The following is a 22,718-nucleotide window of genomic DNA, read 5'->3' as shown; positions in this document are numbered from 1 at the left end:
AACATATTTGTTTTAACAACCCAAAAGGTCAAAATAATTTTTGTGCACTTCTCAAATGATTTGAAAAGTCAAGACCTAGCTCAGGGTGGGGGGGCAAGAATAATTCAGAAAGGTAATATTTTGAAATTAGTTACGGGGAACAGAAAATAAAGTGATACTTTCCCTTTAGAACTATTCATTCTAATATTGCTCCCACAATACAACCTTTTTTAATGGCAATCTTGAAAGGATCCTACCATTCCATCCCTCCCTGTTTTCCTCCCCATGCCCTTCCCGCCCCCTCCCCCCCCCCAATAAACACAGACTCTCGGGGCTCTTGTGTGTATATACAAGTAATGCTTCTGAATCTGTAACACAGACTCTGTAGCACCACTAGCCAGTACCATATTTACTCAGATCCAAGATGACCTTGAATTCAAGATGACTTCCCACTAGGAATTAGATTTTAGACATGGGCACCTGGCTAGTAGATTTATAAATTTTCCATCAGGAATGATGGAGGGAGGGAGTGGGTGAGGATGCAGTGCCACTGCCCTGTGTTGCTGCTGCTGCTGCTTCCCAGGAGCAAGGGGCAGAAGCTTGCCCCTTCGTCCCCCTTGGCGAGCACCTTGCACTGCTGCCATGTCCAGGGAGCAGGGCTGGGTTGGGGTAAGGCCAGCTGGCCTTGTCCCTGCTGCTCCATCCCCTCCATTGCTGCAGTCATGGCAGCATGCTGCCGCTGCCGCCTCCTGTCCAGAATGCTCTTGAAGCGTTCTGATTGGTTGTTTCAGTAACCAGAGTGCTCCAAGAATGTTAGGGACAGACAGACGGACTAAGCCCTTTATAATTTCCATGCCTAGAATTTAATTATTGGGGGAGGTAACCTTAACTTTGATCCCCTCACAATTGCTGCAGGAAAATGGAGGAAGGCAGAGACAAGGGGACAGGCAGGGGGAAAACAAATTGGAAAGCAGGCATTTTATCTCTCTTATCCTTTGCCCCCTAGTGACTACTCTTTGACCACTTATCTCCCCCTTCTGCTGCTTTCCTCACTGATCTAGGCACAGGTCAAGCCCCAAAGGTGCTCCTGTGCCATGCTGCAGGGAGGAGCTATGCTGGGAGCCTGGCTTTCCAGGCACAAGTTTCTCCTTCCCTGCCCTGTCTCCCCTATTGTTGAGCCTGCTCAGGGGGAAGGAAGAATCTTTGCCTTCAGAGCCCTTCTCCCTGCATAGTTAGTTTTTGCAGCATAGGGCAGGAATGGCCAGAGCTCTCCTGTCTGCTGCAGCTAATAATCCTAGAAAATTAGGGTTGGAAGGGACCTTGGGGGATCATCCAGTCCAACTCCCTGCTCAAAAGAGGCCCACCTCCAACTAGATCATCCTAGCCAAGGTTTTGTCTAACTGGGTCTTAAAAACCTCCAAGGACAGAGATTCCATAACCTCTCTGGGTAACCTGTTTTAGTACTTTACTATCCTCCTTATGAAAAAGTTTTCCTTATCTAACCTAAACTTCCCCTGCTGCAGCTGGAGACCATTGCTCCTTGTTCTGTTGTTTGCCACTACTGATAATAATCTAACTCCACCCTCTTTGTTGAAAACTGCTATTAAATCCCCCCTCAGTTTTCTGTTCTCCAGACTAAATAAGCCCAGTTCCCTCAGCCTCTCCTTGTAAGTCATGTCTCCCAGCCCCCTAACCATTTTCATTGCTCTCCACAGTACTGTCTCCAGTTTGTCTACATCCTTTCTATAGCAGCAGGCCTAAAACTGGACACAGTACTCCAGATACGGCCTCACCAGTGCAGATCACTTCCCTCAATCTGCTGGCAATGCTCCTACTAATTCAGCCCGGTGTGGTGTTAACCTTTTTAGCAACAAGGGCACTCTGTTTCAAGGGCTCATATTCAGTTTATTATCCAGTGTAACCCCTAGGTCCTTTTCTGCAGAGCTGCTGCTTAACTAGTCAGTCCCCAGCCTGTATCAGTGCATGGGATTGTTGCATCCTAAGTGCAGGACTTTACACTTGTCTTTATTGAACCTCATGAATTTTCTTTTGGTCCAATCCTCCAATTTGTCAATGTCTGTGAATCCTAACCCTGCGCTCTAGTGTATCTACTAGAGACTTACTGCTCCAGCTGACAGCTTTGGGGAGCTGCAGTACAGGGAAGCCTGGCTGGTGGAGACCACAGCAGCAGTGTCCAGGTACCTCTTTTCCCTGCCACTGAGCAAGGGAGGGGATCTAGGCAGGGAGCAGAGCTGAAAGCAGAAATCTGCATGCTACTGATGCTGTCTGTGCCCCATCTGAGCTCTCTGCACAGCACTTGCCACAGCTCCCAGCTGGAGTGGAATGATACTTGCTTCTAAGACAAGGCTTTGTTTTCCCTATGATGAAGGGTGGGGGGACCTTGGCTTGGAATTGAGTACATGAGGTAATATTCTGTATTATTGTATTGAAATATAAATCAGTGAAAAAAAAATCATTATTTTACCTAGAAATTTGCTGGAAAGACATGATCATAGATTAGAAAAAATCTAACCTTGATTTTGTTGTTTCAGTCTAGAGCTTTTCATTTCCTTTGAAGATGGGACCAAATTTGGGCCAGTTTTTTTTTTTCTCAGTTACGAATGTGCAACCCCACTAAATTGCTGGGATGAAGGGAGAATTTGGTTTTGTAGGTCTCTGCATTTCTGCATGGGGAAACTACTGGTACTGACCAAGTACGGGTTCTGTAGTTCACAAATATGTCAAGTGTGTGAGTGGTATACTTTTCTTTTGTTTGCTGAGCTCCTGCTTCTGTGTGCCATGGCTAGGTGAAGTAAGATAAAAGTTTGTAGTCGAAAGAATCAGTGCATACAGTTCTGATACAGAGATTTCTAGCTTGGCATCTCTTCAGAGGGCAGGAACAAAGAATGCTACATTGCTGAAGGTTTTTGTATTGGAGAACCTTATTTGTATGAGAACCTAGCAAGAATGGAACACTTGGAAATTCATTGCAGTTTCAAACATTGTAACAGGAAAAGAAAAATCAAAGGAGTATCCCATCTTAACTTTTGTCTTCTGCCCTGAGTGTGGTTAACTGAACATATGCTTCTATTTTGTCACAAACAGATAACAGAATCATTGCTCATAGAAGAAGCATGGTTTTGATTCTTGCATATTGCAGGTTAATACCACTAACAACTGTCAAGTGTTTCCAGATGAATGTGCTCCACTTAGAATGGTTCAGCCTCTCTCTTCAGTAGCTGATGATTCTCAGCTCCTCAACATGTTGTCCTGTTTGGAAAATATAGATCCACATATTTAGGTCTAAAATGACCAACTGTGATACTTGCAGTTTGACTTTCCGTATAAAACAGAACAAAGTACCTCGCCTAATAACTTTTGTCTCAAGCTCCAGTGTGAGTTGTAGCATATCTGTTCGGAGGATATTCTGATAAATAGATTTCATAGACATTAGGGCTGGAAGGGACCTCGGGAGATCATCGAGTCCAGCCCCCTGCCCAAAGGGCAGGAAGTCAGCTGGGGTCATAGGATCCCAGCAAGATAAGCATCCAATTTACTCTTGAAGGTGTTCAATGTAGGTGCTTGAACCACCTCCGCTGGCAGACTGTTCCAGACTTGGGGGCTTGGACAGTAAAGAAATTCTTCCTTATGTCCAGCCTGAAACGGTCTTGCAGGAGTTTGTGACCGTTCGACCTCGTCATCCCTTGGGGCGCTCTGGTGAACAGACGTTCCCCCAGATCCTGGTGGTCACCCTTGATAAATTTATAGGTGGCCATCAGATCACCCCTGAGCCTACGCTTTTCCAGGCTAAAGCAAACAACAGTGAATCCACCATTTCCCTAGGTAGGTTGTAACAATGGTTAATTATTCTCGCTGCTAAAAAAAATCCATAAAAATACTGAATACCCAGTCCTTTTTGGTGCTTTTGAAATCAGGTAACTGTTTCTTTGAATCACTATGATTTTGGGAGCCTAACTTTAGCTAACTATTTCAGAAATTGTGATGTGGGTTTAAAAAGTGCCACTGATTTAAATATTTTAATCATCTTTGTCTTCAATTTCTGTTTGCCGTGTTTCACACACGCTCCTTGGTTCCTTTACAAATAGAATTAATATTTCTAAATATTAGTTTAATGCACTTGTATGGAATTAAAGTGAGAGAATATTTTTGATTTAGTTAATATTTTAATTGTGGGGGAAAAATCTTGAAACAGTTGATTTCTTTAAAGCTCTACGTTTTACCTACTTCACCTTGAAATTGCATACAGATGTTTTGGGGGGGGTGTGTACAACAATATACTTGCACCATGTTTTGAACTCTAGTTGAAAATATCTTTTTATATGCAAAAGTTATCTTCAGGTAATAGAGTGAATTGTGGCTGTGTATATAACTCCTTGTAATTGCACTTATTTTTCACTGCATTTGTCTCGGTTACTTTTCACATTACTTTCTCTGTGACAGTTACTTGTGTTTTGGGATCTTGTTACGTACAACTGTAAATTCTCAAGCAAATCTCTATTTGTAATAGCTGTAAATCCTGTTTGAGCTGGTCTTTCGTGGAGGTAGGTTTCCAAACTTTAAACTGATATGATTGCTCAGTCTGTGAATAGTTGGTATGTCCACTGGGAGCACAACATCACTTTTTTTACAATGTAGAAAAACAACATAATGGAGGGCTAAGGAAAATGATAAGATAACCTATTTATATGCTGAGCTGAAAAAAATCCTTTATTTACTTGGCCCTAATTATAAAGAAAATATGTCTTTTTTTTTAATTGCATCTTTCATTTTAAAGCTTTTATTCCTTAAGGACCAAAATTTCAAGTATGAAGACCAGAGGTGACTTGAGCAGGATGTGGGGCACAGGGGAAATCAGCCCATGCAGGGCCCTGACCCTGCTCCAATTCCATGGGCCCCAGACCTGCAGCATCGGTAAGAGGGGGTGGGGGATAGTGAGTGGCTGGACACAGAGCTGCTGCTCTTCCTGGCTCTGCGGGGCCTCCCAAAGCATGGGGCCTGGGACAGTTGCCCTGACTTGCTGCACCTCCCCCTCCTCCTCCGCCCCGGATGGCTCTGATGAAGGCTTAAATTATGCCAGCCCAACAAAACCTGCATTTTTGTGCAAAATCCAGTCTGTTGACTACATGATGATGGAGGGAGTCTAATCTAGCTGAACTATTTCTAGTTGGACATGAAAAAAAATCTGTTCCCCTTTGCCCCTTTCTTCCTTCTGCCCTTTTTATGGTTTCAGTTGTCAGTGCATTTTGCTTTAGAAGTTGTTTTGCCCTTAGTTGGGGTGGGGGGGCTTGTAAACCACTATTATGGGTGTGTCTGTCTATTATGTTGTATGCATCTTCCATGCAGTATATATTTTATGCGTTTGGTTGCCATGTCCATGCTACCATGTTAGGTACTCGGCTGTTTTTCATCTGCTTTTCATCAACCTTTAGAGGTTACTCAAACAATGTTTATGTTCCTCTCTCCTTTCATAGTAGTCAGATGAGTGGAAGACCAATATTTCTCAAGTTCTAGATCTAGTTTTCTTGGAGCTGTCAGTAGTTTTCTTTAAACAGATTGTGTTCTTCTCCTTCATATAAATATATGCTCACTGTTGTCAGCTGGCAGGTTTTGAATGTTTAGTCAGAAACATTTTTCTGTTACTTTCAAAATAAAAAAGGAGGAAAAGCATGATACTTTTTATTAAGTAAAAATGGCAAATTTCATGGGCCCAGCAATATCTTTCAGAATAGTCGATTAGAATTAAACAGCACTCCTCTATCATAGTAGAACATTTTCTGTAAATACCTGAACAAAGAATTTTCCTCTCAAAATGTAACTAGTTGGAGTCTTGCAGAATAAAATTCTGTAAACCAAGAAGAATAAATTCCATAATTCAGTGTATTAAGTTCATTTTGCTGTAGTATGCTATATAATGAGAGAATTTAACAGTTTGATTTTTTTAATGTAAAAAAAGATCTTCCTCTTTCACCATTTGTGCTGTAGACTGGTGTACAAAGAAAACTTGATGCAATATTTATGAAACCTGGAAAGGGTTCTCTGTTAGCCTATCAGATCTGAAGGATGTTGTTCTGTTTTTATCCTCTGTGCTCTGATTTTCTTGAATGTCCTGAATGTGAAGTCTAACTTGTGTTTTCAGCTAGGATATTGTTTTTTAAACTCTGTATTCTTAATCCATTTATTCTTTAAGAACAAAGATGAAAACTTTCCTTTTCTTGAAGAACTTTTTCAGTTCTGATTTTAAAATGCAAATTCTACTCCTTGCAGCAACTTGATTCCTGGCTTGTTATGGTGAAATTATTGCAACTTTGGGTTTAATTTTCTTTTGTGACTTGTCTTGAAACAGCATCCAGTATTCTGTCATTTGGTTGAAGAGTCTTAATGTGGTTTGCATTGTACTAGAGCATTTGTAACAGTGCAAGTGCATGTTGTCCTCTTTTTAATTATGCATTTGATGCTTTAGCTTTTATCAGCAAAATTTTATAATATGCAGCACATTCTTTGTAAAAGAAGAATTAATTATTCAAGAAGCTGGAAAACAGGAAGAAGCCCCAGTGTTCCATTTATTGACCGCTAGTGAGAGTGTTAGTGCTTGAGGGATGTATCTGGAGCTTTCAAGAAATCCGGGTTTCCTTGCAGGATCAGTTGGGAATACGGTGAAACATGTCTAAGATGGAACTTGTAGGAGCTGGAAACCTGCTCAAGCCAGAACATTTATATTGTCCTGACATGTCTAATTTGGGAATTTAAATGTATTTTAGTTAGTGTGAGTTGGAAACTTTCTAAAGTGGAAACGGAAAGGAAATATGGGGAGGCTTCTGGCTTTTCGGGTTCCTGCCCAAATGGCTTTCACTATCCTGCAGGGCACTCTGTGGCAATGGGGATAGGGCAGCCATGGTGCTAAACTACCCCCACCCCCACTTTCACCTGGACAGCCCTTGCCACCCAAGTGTGTCTGCCATGCAGCCCTGATCCCTGGCTGCTGAGGCATCCTTTAATGTTGCTGGCATGCAAGCAGCCTGGGGTTAGGAATAGGCTCCCTGGTCCTGGTGTGCTCACATGCCTGGGACACTTTTAAAAGGGTATCACAGCAGCTTGGGACTAGGAAGTGCAACAGCGTGGCATCCCTGTCCCTCTTGCTTCCTGGTCCCCATAGTCTCTCTGGTTGCATGTAGCAACAGGAGTAGGATAGCCTGCAAGCTCTTGCAGGGGGCCTGGTTTGGGGAGCTCTGTGCAAGTGGCAGCAGTTAATTGGGGGACAGACCCCCCCCGGTTCCCATTTGCTGCTGCTGCTGCTTCTTTCAATGAGCCCCTCACTCTTACCACCCAACTGAGGCTGTTTCTGGGTGTCCTGTGGTGGCAGCAGGGAGGCAGTGAGTAGAGCTATCCCCCTTACCCCACAGCCAGGGCTGTTCCTCATTGTCCTGTGGGGGAAACTCTTGTTGCTGTTTCCTGCCCTGCAAGGACTGGTGCTGTTCCCTGTAGACCAACAATTTGCCAGTGTCCTAGCTGTAGGCATTATGTTTCCCACCTGAGCTCTAGCAGTCTGGGCAGCACAAATAATAAGCATATAGTGAAATGTAAGTGTAATTACAAGGAGTTGTACACAGCCACAGTTCACTGTATTGACTATTAACTTCTGCATGTAAAAAGATATTTTCAACTACCACCCTGATGACATTGCTCCCCCCACCAGTCCCACTGATTGGGCCAGGATCATCTCTGTCTAAGCCATCCTGGGTAGGGTTTGGATAGGGATTATCTTGCCTTATGCAGGGGGTTGAACTAGATGACCTGGGCCCACATCTCCACAAGCAGTTTGCAGTGCCTCAAAGCCTTTTGAGGTGCTGCAGTATGCATGTGGCATATATTAACATATGCAGCATGGTGAACAGATTATCTGGAGATTCTGCAGAGGGGAGTGGTGCTAGCATTCTCTTGCCTCCAAATTTCCAGGTCCCTGGGGAGCCCTGTGAGCTAGATGACGTGGTGCTGTGGGCTGAGTCTGACCCATGGACTGGGGGCTGAGCACTCCCACTCTAGAGTGTTTGCAATTCCACCCATTTGACATCACCTGAAAATTTGCTAGGTCTGTATTCAATCCCATCCTCCAGATAATTAATGAAGATTTGAAACAGTACTGGATGTAGGACAGACCCCTTGGAAATCCTTTGCAATACCTCCTCCCAATTAGACATCATGCCATTAACTGAGTATTATGAGACAGGCAATTATATATTACTTTTGCAGTACTTTCATCTAGGTCAGATGTAGCCAGCCTATGGTATGCATGCCACAAGTGGCACGTGTCATACAGAGGCAGCCTGTGGGAGACTGGGGAGTGGATAGGCTATAAGAACAGATAGAGCAAGGGACAGAAAAGAGCAGCACATCAAGAAAGGAGAAGAATGCAGAATAGCAGATTGGCTGCTCTACTTTGCTCCCCACCCTGTGCTTCTACCTAATCCGGCCGGGAAAGGGGATGGGACTGGCAGTTGGCAGGTGTGTGGGGCCAATTTGTGATACGCCTGCCAAGTAGATCAGCCCCCAAAGTGATCTAAGGTATGTGCAGGCATTGCATGTAGGTTGATCAACCCTACTTAAATCAGTCTAAGTGTCCAAATGTACATATGTTCAGGGATCAGGTTCTGGAATGTCTGCATGTGACCCTAGACTATTTCTTTATCCTACTAATGAAAATGTCATGGGGAATAGTGTCAAAAGTCTTGTTTTAAATAAAGGTATATTGCATCATCAGCTGCTCTCCCGATACCCACAGAGGCTATCACTTTGTCTTGGAGCTCAGGTTAGTGAGACATGACTTGTTTTTGATAAATCTCTGGTGGTTCTTGATCTCCTTGTGCCTCTCCAGGTATTTAGACAAAGATTCCTTGATGACCTACTCTGTGATCTTTCCAGGTATTGAGGTCAGACTGACTTCTCTGTAATACTCTGGATCCTCTTCCTTTCCTTTCTCAAAGACGGGTACTATTTCCTTCCCCCCCAACCCTCTCTTTTTTTTTTTTTTTTTCCTAGTCATCCAAGACTTTATCTGACCTCCACTAATTACCAGTGATGATAGCCAAAGGAGCTGGAAACTACCTCCGCCAGTTCCTTCAGTATTCTAGGATGCATCCCCTCCAGCCTTGTGGAGATGAAAACATTTGTTTTAGTAATCCTCAACTTGTTCTTCTACTATTTTCTGCTGCTTGTCTCCCCTGTTCTAGCTGCCAGCTGTGCTTGGCATTTTATAGTTTACCTTATGTGTGAAGACTGAATTGAAAAAAAGGTGTTGCATACTTCAGCCTTCTCTGAGTTGAGACTTACATTTGAGTTGATTTTCCTCTGAGCATCCTATGTCAGGAGGGGTTTTTTTTGTTGCACTTTGTCTCCTGTTAGTTGCATCTTAGTTTGTGCCTGGATTTCCTGATTTCCTCCTTCTGTCAATGTAATACTCTTATGGCCTCCCTATTAACATGGCCCAGTTTTTCCATTTTCTGCAAGAGTCCTTTTTTCTGTGTTTCATCTCATTGAAGAGTTCACTGTTTAGCCAGGCTGGTGTCTTGCCGCACTTCCTATCCTTTCTCCTGTAGGCCCCACTTGCACCCTAAATATGGCCCCATATTACTTCAACACAAGTCAGGTTGTCAAAAACAGATTAGGTAACTTTGTTCATTTGTTTGTTTACATCAGTAGTATGGTTGTCAAAGAGTTTAGGGATACGTTGGGAACTTGATGATTGAAATGTGATGATTTTTGCCTCCAGGCTGGAATGTAAAAATGTTACCTGGGAATTGAGTGGCACCCTAGTCAAAGTTGTCATCAAATCTAAAATGGGCTACATTCCTAGTTATGCAATTGGCATAATTAAAGCTCAGCACCTTTCACAGTCTTGTGCATCTCCTATGCGCAGGTTAACAAATTTGTTTCTCCTTGAACTTCCTTTTAATAATTCGAATTATTTCAATTTCCTACTGCAAGGATCAAAATTCAGTAAAAATTTGCCTTTAGAATATTTTTTGGTGGGGCTGGGGTTTTTGGATTTTTTTGGCTTTCTTGTTTATGCATATTTTGCATGGCTGATCTTTAAAGAATGATTAACAACTGCTTTCAATCTTTGGTTTAATCAATGACTAGCTACAATGTTTGCCTAACTAATATAGGATTACTACATCCAGAAGGAGCATGTAATAAGGAAACTTTAAAATTCAGGAGTCTTTCTCTTCTCTACCTTACCTTGAGGGTGCTATTTGTTAATTCCAGTTGACTTTCTGAGGAGTTGGGGATCTCTCCTAAGTGCTTGAGGGTTTTCTCCTCTCCTCTTCTGAGCTATCGATATCTCCTCAGGACTGCTGAAACAAGGAGCCTTCCCTGCAGATTAGACCTTTAGGAGCAGAAGAGGGGAAAAACAGAATAATTTGAGATCCATCCCTCTCCTTTCTTGAGTATAAGTGGCCTTCTCTCTCTTAGGGCACCTATACACGTGCAGGGAGGCTGCTCCAACGCACAGTAATTACTGCATGTCAGAGCAGAATTGATTAATTGAGTCTGGTGGAGCATGGTAATTACTGTGCTCCAGCAGACTCCAGCATCCCCGTGCTGAAAAATGGCGGCAGGTGTGCTACAAGCTCTAGTGAAAACACCCCCATCACCATTTTTCAGAGCGGGGATGCTGAAACGTGATGCTCTGAGCACTTTAATGAAAGTGGCCTCCCCCTGCACTCGTGGAGCAAGTTTATGAATGCCCTTGGGTTCCTGCTTTTGTTTTTTCTGTCTGTCTTCCTAGTTTACTTCCCCTGCATCCTTCCACAGTGGGTCTCATCTCACTCCTTCAGACTAGACTGGGACTGAAAGTCCAAATAAAGACTGACTGTAGCTAAAATCCCACCCAAGTTGGCTGCTTGTATTCACATTTTTAAATCCATTTGCTCAAATTAGGGTTGGGTATTTGACCAGTCAGATAAAGTTCAGTCAATGGACCAGTAAAACATTAGTTAAAAATTGTGGAAAAAGAAAAAAGAAAAGCCAGTAGGTCCAAATACTACACAGAAAAGAACATTTTTTTTCATTAAACGGGTCAAAAACAATTTAAAAAATATTCTTTTGTCACGAAAGCTTCAAAAAAAGTAGATTTTATGTAGAATTGATATAATATTTGATCATTTGAAAAATATGCAGTCAATTGACAATATTTGACTGGTCAATTGACCAAGCTTGCCAAATGTAGTTCAAACATCAGCAGCTCTGTTGCCTTTTATCTGTGCATTTTCAGTGAGCAACTAATTGACGTGGAATTTGTCTTTATAGTTAGAATTTCACATTCTTCACAGATTTATTAATAAAAGAAAATGAAATACTGGATTTTACATTTGTCACTGTCAGCTATGAAAACTAAACAGCTTTATTAAAGGGTGTGTAGTAATATTAAAAGTATATAACTTTCTTGGTATTTCAGTTGACTTCAACAGCTTTAGCAGAGCTTTGCTCCCTTATATTTTGCCACATAATATGTAATTTGCACTAGACAATGATGTAAGCCCTATTTTTTAGAAAAAGTTTAAGAAACAAAAGTGGTAAAAGTCTCACTTTAGACTTTTACAAAAGTATGCTATTAGGTATTTCTATAAATTAAGATAGAGTTTTAAAGCCAATAACCTAAATTTTTTTGCTGTTGGGATCTTTGACTCGTTAAACTGTGCATCAGCTTAGTAAGCAAATTCACAATGGGTCATCTTGTCAGTGTGCATCAGAGATTCTGTTGTGTTTTGACTACTGATTCATTTTTTAACTTTTGATTAGTTCTTATATAGTTTTTCTTCTGCATTTGATCTAGAAGCAGATTCCCCGTGTCAAGCCAGTATTCTTAGTGGATATATTTTAAACAAAAATTAACCCAGGTTGCATGGGAGCCTACACTGCTTTGATTTATAGCTGCCTAGATGGTCTCAGGGCAGTGGTTATCTCTAACTTATATTGGGTGTAGGAATTATCAGGCACCAAAGTACATTGGATGAATGATTTCTGCTCTTGGAGATATTAACCAGATCCTCTCCCCAATAAAGACTAATAACTCAGATTTTTAAACAGTCTTCATGACAGATGGGGGGCATAAAGGAGAGAGCATCAACACTAATTAAGAATGTTGACTATATGTTCGCCTTAGCTGTGATTGATTGATCTAGGAGTACTATCTCTGTGCAGGAAGTGATGTGCTGTTATATTGTGAAGATTAAAGGTTATGTTTTAGTGTGCCCTTCAACTTGCATTCATGTAAAACACAATTTTTTTACCTATCTTATCTGACTGCACAAACATTTCCCAGCCCACATGTGAATGTTTGTCTTTACTTTGCACTCATGTGAATCTTGCCAGTAGGAGGTCTTGTCCAATTTGCTTCAGACCTTGATACTGCCTCAGTTTCCCTTTTTCCCCAGTTAAACTTCACATGAGTTGGGGATTCTCAGTTATGCTCATGAGGCGTACTTTCCCTAGCTCTTCCATCAGGAAACAAAGGGAGTTGCTATGTGGAGCAGTTCACAAAACTTTTAAACTCATGCTTTCTGTTTTAGATTTGGTACCTACTCATACAGTTCAATCATGTGACTTCTAGTTGCATACAAATCTGAGCCCCCTTAAAATACTAGTCTGCGCTGTGATGGAGTCTGTCTGCCATCTTTTTTGTACTTATCTAGAACATTGTTTTTTAATATGTACAGAAAATACTTATCCCAACCCCCTACTTAGGATAGAAAATTGCACGTAGCCTGTAAATTTATTTTTGTTTTTCCAGTGATGAGTTTGGTCCCATCACTAAAACAGTACTTAAGTCAATGAAAGATAAATGACAAGTGGAAATAACCTTGTATGTGAGGTGATAAAATATCTGTATTCTGCATTGCATTAGGGACATGGGGAAATTGAAATTACATTTCAGATCACAGAGTTTTTTACTTAACTGAAAGCACGTTCCTACAGAAGGGAGCTAAGCAAATAGCAAATTATTGGAAAGTTGAGGGCAGTGTGTTTTGCAATTCTGATGTGCTCTATGGGCTGTGAAATAGGAACATACATTCAGGAAGATCCTCTCCCTACAATACATCTCAAAGAGTCTGGACATGTACAGGAAGGATGATCAGGTGTTGGACCTAGTCTCTACGCATTTATCTGTTTGGATAAGTGCCTCTATCTGGCTCTCTTGTTTTACATATAGTGCCTATTCAGAATCCTTCTTGAATTCAGATGTGAAGTGAAGAGCCAGAGTGGAGATCGTCCAGTAGGTTAAACGAAAATGTAAGTTTTCTTGTGGTCTCTCTCCAAATCACTAGTTGCCCTGCAGTTTGATTGCAGGAACCATGAGTTTTGGTAGTGGCCTGTGCCTATGGAGGCTCATAGTACCAATAGTACCAAGTAATAGGGCAGCATGAGGAAACTTCCTCTAAGTACGGTAGCAAGAAACTGCTGTAACTGATTATTACTTTTTGGGCAATGCCTGTCAAGCCCAGAGCCACTTCCTGTGCTCAGTGAGGGCAGAAGGGATAGTCTATGGCATGCCTACTTTTTGGCTGACTAGGACCTGTACTGTACCTGATTACACCTAAGTTTCCTTTTCATTCAGAATTTGAGAGAGTATAAAGAGCAGTTTAAAAAACTAGACTTTTTAAAGTCTCATTGATAAATTAGTACTGTGTTTAATGAATATAACTTTCTTTTTCCACCCCCAGTTAAAATCTTGATTTTTGTGCTGTTTAAATTTTGCACATATGTCATGCCTGAACAGAATAGAAATTAGGTAGCTATGTCCAAAAAATAACAAAATTGTTACTGTATCTGGACACTCAAAAACCACTGTGGTGAGCACTACAGAAATGCCAGTAAATTATTAGCTTTTAGTAACAGTTATTTATATTTTTGTGAGCATCTGTGAAGATACCTTTTAAAAATGACAAATAGTAATAAATCATTTAAATACAAAGGATAAAACAGCATGGGCATCCTGTTTTTATAATAATAGACAAATGAAACGCTGAGAGATCTTGTGCTATTTCCAAGGATTTGTCTGAAGTTTATTTAGCAGTGTAGACATACGTCTAATGAAAAGAGATGCTGCATAAACCATAGTTCAGGCTGAATGTGCTTCTGTTTTTGGTTTAGGTAGAAATGTTTTTTCTGGCTGCGTCCTTCATACTTAGGTCTTCTTACAACAAATGGAAAGCCCTTAATTGTACCTAAGGGAATAGTTAATCTACAGTGGACATATGGTGGACAAAAGCTGAGTCTAGTAAATGAAATAAAATTATAAACAGAAAACGTGTGAATGTCTGCAGTCTGACAGTGATGGGAGATATTGTGCTGAGTGTAGCTTATTTAAAGTTACTTTGTAATTCTTTTATATTAGTGCGTTAATATAAAGTTAATGCAGTTTCAAATAGATCTGCATAACTTAAAAATAAAATAGATACAAAAGTTTTATTTGGTTAATAAAACATGAACAGTTTTTTGTAAAGACAGAACATACATATCTAATCTTTGTACCCCTTTCACCTCTTTGCCATATGACAAATATATTTTGATGCCATCAAGGGGATGGGACTTGCATTTTTGAAAATTGCAGCATTTTGATTGGGTGCAGTTAATCAGCGTTAACCCCGAACCGCTCTTGGTCTTTATGGATTCAAGCATTATATGTGGTTGCACTGCTCCAGCAAAAGGTTAAGTATTAATGGAAAACGTTCACAGCTCTTTTACTCAAAGAAAACATGTTACTTGTAAGTTTTCTTTTGATTTTTAGTTTTACAGTTACATTGAATGTCTTCATTCATTTAGCCATCCATAAAGCAAATATTGTTGCACATGCAGTGGATAATAAGTCTTTTTAGGACTACTTGTGTGGTATGTCACAGATCATTAACTGCGAGTAACCACCTGACTTGAGGGAAGTCTGGAAGCATCATTACAGTGAAATAAGCTTTTATTTCTGTATCACTGCAGCACATTGATTTGTAGGAATGTCCCCCATTAGCTACTGTGGAAATATAGTCTCATATATTACCATTGAAGGAAGCTGATGATAGAGAATAACCAATGTTCAGGTGTGAAAAGGACATTAATATCAGACTATAGGACAAAGTAGGCGAAAAGAAAAAGTAAGTACTATTATTGTAGCAATGATTTTATTCAAGGACTAGATACTGGTCAGTAAAGAAATATTTTTGGAATGATCTGTTAATCACTGCTGAACATCAAGACTAATAAAATATAGTAAGAACTTAGTACAAAGTTGACTTTACTGCAACTTCATCTGATCTGTTTACACTTAATGAATGTTTACTACTCTGCGGTGGGCAGAGGGTAGGAAGAAGTAAGTATCTCTTACTCAGCAGGGAAAGTTTTAAAGTTTTTTTTTTTTTATTTTAGATTTGACTAGATTTTTTTTTTAAAAAGCCAAAAACTTTGAGATCCTGTGATTTATTTCATCCCATCATAGACTCAAATGAATGTAACTGATGGCAGGTTGGGACACTGAAACATAAGTTCATATTTTATGGCCATGTTGACCTTGTGGAAGATAGCATGCAAAGGTGTTTCTTTAATGTTATCTTGATGTACTTCCATATTGTTTTAGTAAATAATTGGCCTCAACCTTTATCTCACATTGCATCTTTTCATTGGTAAACAATATAATGTCATTGTAACCAGGGGGAGGAGTCCCTGGGGACTTGAAGAGGTAGATGTCACCCCCCCTGTTTTACGACAGTCTGCCCTTGCACTTCTCTGTCACGCTTTGATGTAAATGGATCTCTAAATGTGAGAGGCTGCCCTAATTTGCGGCTCTGATGTACTGGGCCAGTTACATGGCTCTGAGCCATCCCTACATCATGTCCCATGCCTTGCAGATGATATCCAATTCCACATGCCACTTTCCCAGCCCCTAACTGGGCTGTATTTGGCCTCTGGCCCACTCAGGCCCCAGGCCCCTCTCACTGGGCCACACTTGGACCTTTCACTGAGCCGCACTTCATGCTTTGTAGGCTTCAGGTCCCTCCCAGTGGACCTTGGCCTCTCTGGGCCTTTTACCTCTCAGGCCTCAGAACTCTCCTAGTGGATTTTGGCCCCAAGCCCTTCCCCTCTACAGGGTGACCCACGAGGCAGTGGAGGATGAGGCTTTCCAGCACCCCATACTCGCCTTTCACTGGGGAGGCACAGGTGTGGCATTTCCTGGGGGCTGCCCCACCACAGGTAGTCCCACCACACCAACCAACCCCAGGAGGGTGCAGTTTCAGGTCTTACCCAGGACCAAGAAGAACTTCCATTCTCATAATTCCTCCACTAACCTCCACATGTTACAGGATCCGCAGTCCTCGGGCTACGTACTGTTACTCCTCCAGCTCTCCAGTCATAACTGCTGGACCTGCTCCCAGGGTCTGGGCTTATACTCTGCCTACCCAGCCCTCTTCCAGTCAGGTGACTACCTAATTGGGCCTGAACCCACCTGCCAGCTGTTCCACAGCCTGTGATGTTCTTAAAGTGGCAGGCACAATTAGTGCACTGCCACAGTTATTCATTAGGAGAGTATTTATTTTTCTCTCCATCTGTATCTTTCCCCAGTCGTTAAAATAGATTTTAAAATAATAATTTGTTTTGAGGAAAAACAAATATTTCACAGTAACCCTTTTCAGGTTTTTTTTTAATTGTTCTAAAAATTGCTTTCTTTTCACTATTAACAATTGCTATAAAAATGCATATAAAGAGCAAATAACAGCTGAAGTTTTAGCTTTTTGGTACATACAGATCCAGCTTCATGTGGGCCCTTCTTTTGCTGCAGAGGTACACAGTGGAGGTTTTTTTATGCTTGATTCTTCTTTTTATTTTTTCATTGAAAGTCAGAATGATAGACATTTTTACTACAACTAGATCCTTTTGATGCACCAAGATAACACATCACATTCAGTACATTATGCTTACCCTCAAAATATGATTATAAGTGTTTTGCTAAATTTGGGTCCTTGGCAGTGGTTCTGTTGACCTAGCGAGACAGTTCTGAGGTTGGCTTCGCTGGATGGGACTTCAATGCCCATCTGACTCTTCCATGGGATTCTGCTTTCAGTTTAGGTGACAACTGTGTGGTCTGTTCTCTCTGGCTTGTTTATCCCGTACATCAGAATGAGAGAAAATATAAGTGGTGATGTTCTTCCATGCACTTCTCACTTGTGGAAGAAAAACAGAATGCTGCTAAATGCATAGATCTTTATAATATGATTATCCTTTTCCTGGCTCAGCATCGCATGGAAACACATGATTTGGTTCACGCCTCTCTAGTCAGGATCTCGGGCATCTCTGAGGCTTTTTTCAGCTGTCTTCTTAAGAGGAGCTGAGGTTCTACAGTTCACAAAGTGATTTTTTCAAATACCAATTTATTGAACCTCTCCTAGTCTGGGCCAATTTGATCTCTGGTATAAAGCAAGTGAGGAAGGGTATTTGATATCTAATAAAACAGAAGAAAGTAACATCTGTGTGTGTGTATAACTGCTATTAAAAAACCCCCACCTTTTTTCTATTCAAATGTCATTGTCATATACTTGTTTAAAGTTCTGTTTCCAAATAAATGCGAATATATTAACAGTTTCATTTTCACTGTATAAGGTCACATTGCCTCATTTAGGTCAAAATTATGTTGGGATACAATGATTTATGCTTTTTGGACCCCTGTACAAGGATGTAAATATATAGTCCTTGGCACACTGTCCTGGCTATGAGCACTCCCCTTTTCATTTTGCATCAGCTTTAAGAAGAGGTGGTTGGTTGGTCATAGCTCACTCATACAACACATGCCTCTAATTGTTCAGCAGTGTGCTGTGAATGAGTTAGATCAACATTTGCTCTTGGTTTAAGCAGGTCTAAATTTAGGATATATCTAGTGAGTTGCCTCGGAGTCGGATTGGAGTAATTATGAACAGAATTTGGACCAGAATCTTCATTTCGTTTCCTGCCCCCCGCCCCCTTTCTTTTTTCCTCGTATCAAATATGTATCCTTTGTTGCTTACTGAGCATCATGGAATATGGACATCATTCAATCAGTAATCCAGTAATAGTATCAGAGGACTTAACTAGAGATTGTTGTCTAATGAAGGTGGGGTGGGAAGAAATAAGTAACATTTAGTACTTTCTGAGGTGAATGGGCTGAAGACCTGGGACTGCATACTGGGGGCATCACCCTTTGCCACACTTGCAACCCAGGTAACTCCCCTTCTACCCCTGTGTCCTTCCTCTTGTCAGGTGTGCAGCCCACCCCTGCCAGTCTCCACAACATACGCATAGCCCGTGTCCCCTCATCTCCCCTTCCTGGCCACACACTGCATGGGCAGACTGCCTCTCTTGCTGCTCCTGCAAACACCCACACCCCCTCCCAGTCACTTTGGCAGCCTTGCTCCCTCCCCTGCCATACATACAGCCTATGCAGCCTGGCCCTGTCTCGCTGCAGCACACCTGCTCTTTCTGTCCCTAACGCTGGTAGGAACCAGAAGCTGAAGGAAGGAGGAGAATTTGGAAGACTGTAGCCGCTGTCCCCAAAACAGTGGCCAGAATGGTGGCCAGGTAGGAGTTCATAGGCTGCATTTGGCCCTTGGGCCACCAGTTGGACAGTCCTGACTTGCACCAAATGGCTTGTCCAAAAAAATAAATAAATAAATAAATAAAGGAAAGAAAAAGTGAACTCCAATTGTAATGCCTCTGCCAGTGCATCTGAAATCAACTATGTCCTTCAGTCTCAGTGGTAACATACTCTAACATTCTTTTAACCTAATTTTTGTGTATAACATATATAAATTTATGTTCAGGTAAAGTAATTTCATAGGTAAGGGTAATATGTTCCCTTGTGATTCTAACAATTATACAGTAAAAGCTCTCAATTCAGAATAATTATTCCATTATCTTAAACGTGCAGAAGAAAGTTCTCTGAAATTACTAGCCTGCTATCTTTTGCTGCCTCCCCTGCTGCAATACATGGGAGTTTTTAGTCAAACTCCCAAATGGGGCCATTTACAAGTGTTTTTCTCTGTGGAAAATGTTGATGACTTGGTGAAAAATCTAAAAACAAAATGCTTCATGTACTTGATTCCAAGACCAGATTTTTTTTTTTTTTTTTCCACATTCAACATGGGGAAAGGGAAGCCTCATCTTAGAACTGAGTAACAAGTTAAAAATATGGTACCTTCAGCCAGCCTGGATTCTCTTGCTGCTCCCCAGCTCTGTGGGATTCCTTCTCTACTCCCTGACTCAGCATGGCCAAGTCAGGCCCTTCTTTCTGGCTTTGTGCGAGGACCTACCCTGCTCTGTGAGGGACCCAGCATGGAGGATCTAGCAGTGCAACTTATAGCAGTGAGGGCATGGGGGGGGGAACAACAAATGGCTGGGTCAGGAAGCAGGAGGGCAAGTTCTAAGCAACAGGCATAGGAAAACGGAGTGTGGGGGAAACACTGGGGGGGAAGGTGCAGTTGTAGGGGGAACAAGGGTCCAGGGTCAGTCTGCCTGCCTCTGCAGCTACTTGCCTGCTCAATCCTTTCCCCCTGCTGCTGCTGCTTTCCCTGCCACAGAGGTTGGGGGAGGGGGAGATTAATTTAAGGCAATCTTCCAATAATTAGATTCCATACATAGAAAGCTTTTTGTAATTTTCCATGTATAGAATCTTAATTTTAGGGGTCATCTTGGATTTGGGTAAATATAGTATGTTGATTTGGCTATAGGTTGTCATCTCACAAGAATTCTAGCTTTCTGTGTTCCGTTCCTTGCTGTATCCTTGGCTCCCTAGTTAAAGTATATGTTCCGTGATGCAGAATAGTTTATTCTTGGTTAGGGGAGGTTGATGAGTATTCATTAAGGTAAGGGAGAAGTGGTGGATATTGTATACATTGACTTCCAAAAAGCCTTTGATCTGGTATCCCACAATATTCGTGTGAGAAAATTGGAAGATAGTAGGCTTAACTGTGACACTTAAGTGGGTATGAAGTTGGCTGCGGGGTAGGACTCGGAGAATTCTGATGAATGGATCTGTGTTGCCTTGGCAAGAAGGTGGGCAGTGGTGTCCCAGAGTGGTCAGTGCTTGGTCCTGTACTTTTCAGCATCTTCATCAGTGATTTGGATGAAGTGGTGAGGAGCTCACTGGCCAAGTTCGCAGATGACACCAAGTTATGGGGAATCATGGTCATGCTTGAAGATAGGCCACAGATACAGGCAGATCTAGACAGCAAGTTGGGTGAGTCAGGACCAGATGAAGTTCAACGTCGAGAAATGTAAAGTGCTCCACCTGGGGGTGAACAATCGCCTGCACTCCTGCAGGCTTGGAAATGACAACCTGACCAGCACTATGAATCAAAGACGCCTGGGGGTAATAGTAGACCACAGCATGAATATGAGCTGGCAGTGCATCTCTGTTGCCAGCAGGGCAAATAATACTCTAGCATGTATCAATTGATTCATCTCCAGCAAGACCAAGGAGGTGATTCTTCGGCTCTACTTGGCACTGGTGAGACCCCAACTGGAGTATTGCATTCGGTTCTGGATGCAGCACTTTAACAAGGATGTGGTACAACTTCAGAGCGTCTAGAGAAGTGCCACCTGTATGACTAGAGGCTTGCATGGCAAACCATATGAGGAAAGGCTGAGGGACCTGGGACTTGGTGGTAACGCATAGGGGGTGCATGGAGGGCATGTGTACCCCCTGAGAGCACTGGTGGACCCCATGACAGGCTGCATTCCCCACTTAGGTGGTGGGTGGGGGCAGGCAGGAGCGCCAGTCCCCCCGTGAGAGTACTGACCAGGGAGTGGGAGTGCTGGATGAAACACCAGAGCCGCTTCTGGGAGTTGCTGTGGCTGCTTCCTGGTCCGTGAGATTGGCTGCAGGGGGACCCCTCCCCTCCTGGTTGCTGACTGGTTGCTGGGCGGGAGGCACGAGCCCCACCCCATTCTAAGGTGGCACCAGTTCCCCATGCTGGGACTCTCAGCCTTCTCTTTTTCAAGCTGTAGAGGGGACTTAGTAGAAGTTTACTGGTACATTGGGGAGTACATCAGGGGCTCAGTGAACAACTGTTCACCAGGGTGCCTTTGGGGAGAACCAGGAGTAATGGCCACAAACTCCCGGAAGACCATTTTAGGCTCAACATTAGGAAAAACTTCTTCATAGTTGGGGCGTCTGGATTGAGTAATAAGCTCCCTCCAGAGGTGGCGCAATTGCTTACTCTGAAAATCTTCAAGAGGAGCCTGGATAGTCATCTTGTTGGGGTCACCTGACTCTAGCTGTCTTTCCTGCCTGGTGTGCGGGCCTGGACCCTATGATTTTCCAAGGTCCCTTCCAGCCTCACCATCTATAAATCTAGGCAGATGTAGTCCAGCTGAGAAACCTGCTCCAGAAAGGAGAATGGGGATCAATTCCCATAAGACACTATTTCTGATTCAAAATATTTCTGTTTTCAATCAAAAACTGTGCGCCTTCAGTTTTTCCATGAAAATATAGATACTTCCTGCCAAAAGTTTTGTTTGCGCAAAAAAACCAATTTTCAGTTTCTGAAAAACAGTTTTGACAGGCAATTTTAGATTTACTCTAGACTTTTATATCATCCTCTAGACTCAGCCAGCAGGCAGTGTTTGCCATAAAAACATTAAAATTTTCATCTGTTCTTCCATTTGAAAAATAGTGTCATGGTTAATGATATTGGAATCAAAATACCTTTGACTCTCTAACAACATTGCATTAAAAAAAAACAACATATTTTAAGTCATTGGTAAAAGTATTGCATCAAGTATTAAGTATTGACAAGAATGCTAATAAACCATTATTTAATACAGTGGTTCTCAACTTTTTTGGACCTTGAGGCACCACTTGTTGGACTCGATGAACCTTTCCATAACTGTTGTGAAGTAAATGGCACTCGATTTAAAAAACTGACTTATGTATTACAGTGCTTACATCCTTGCAGAGGGGCCAGGCAGTGGGGGTGGAGCTTCAGCCAGGTAAGGACAAGCCTGAGCCTGTGCTTGTCTGCTTAGCTCCTCATACCTCAAAGCACCATTCAGAGGATCTGGCATGGCAGGGTGCACTAATACCCTCCTTGACAATCACCTATTTAATAAATGGTTGTAGTGCTATAGATGTGTTTCCAGAAGTGCCACTTTTTGGGGTCCACAGAGGTTTTCATTTAAGCTATCATTACACATTAGAGGTGCACCGGTATAGTAGTTGCCTATCGGATCAGCACTGATAAAAGAGAAATTTACGTTTTTGCCTTCAGCTTTTTTTGGCTGTTGTAGCTGATTAATGTTCTATGATATTTATACCTTCTGGCTGGGGCCCCCCTGGGTCCCTGTCACCTTTGGGGCCAGGGCCTGCAGACACCTGGGTTCCCTCCCATGAGCTGGGCTCATCCCCCATCCCCTCACTGGCAGGCTGGACTGGGTTGGACCAGAGCAGCTGTTGCAGTGTCTGGGGTGCTGGTGCCACACAGCATTGACTGCAGGCCAGGGCCGGGGCTGGGGATTGTAAAAGGTACTGAATGCTGCAGACATGACTGGGGCAGGTGGAGCTGAGCTGCCCACCCCAGCCTGGCCCAGTGTGACTAAACCTTCAGTGCTTGGGGTTCTGTGCAGCAGGGGCTGGCGCAAATTCTGGCAGGGACTGAGGCAGTTTTGTTTTTTTTTTTCCCCCTCTCCCCTAACTGTCAGAGCTGCTTATG

The 22,718-nt window shown here is 42.3% G+C and overlaps 1 protein-coding gene across 2 annotated transcripts in view; it reads left to right on the top strand.

Annotated features, from left to right (window-relative positions):
* RAB28 (RAB28, member RAS oncogene family) overlaps nucleotides 1–22,718 on the top strand; it is a 101,637-nt gene that overhangs the window by 31,704 nt on the left and 47,215 nt on the right. The gene's annotated exons all lie outside the window — the stretch shown is intronic.

Source organism: Crocodylus siamensis, chromosome 2 (genome assembly GCF_052110815.1).
Source record: "Crocodylus siamensis isolate JL-2025a chromosome 2, ASM5211081v1, whole genome shotgun sequence".
NCBI lineage: Eukaryota > Metazoa > Chordata > Crocodylia > Crocodylidae > Crocodylus > Crocodylus siamensis.
Note: the sequence above shows the minus strand (reverse complement) of the source record. Positions and strands in the feature narration are given on the sequence as shown.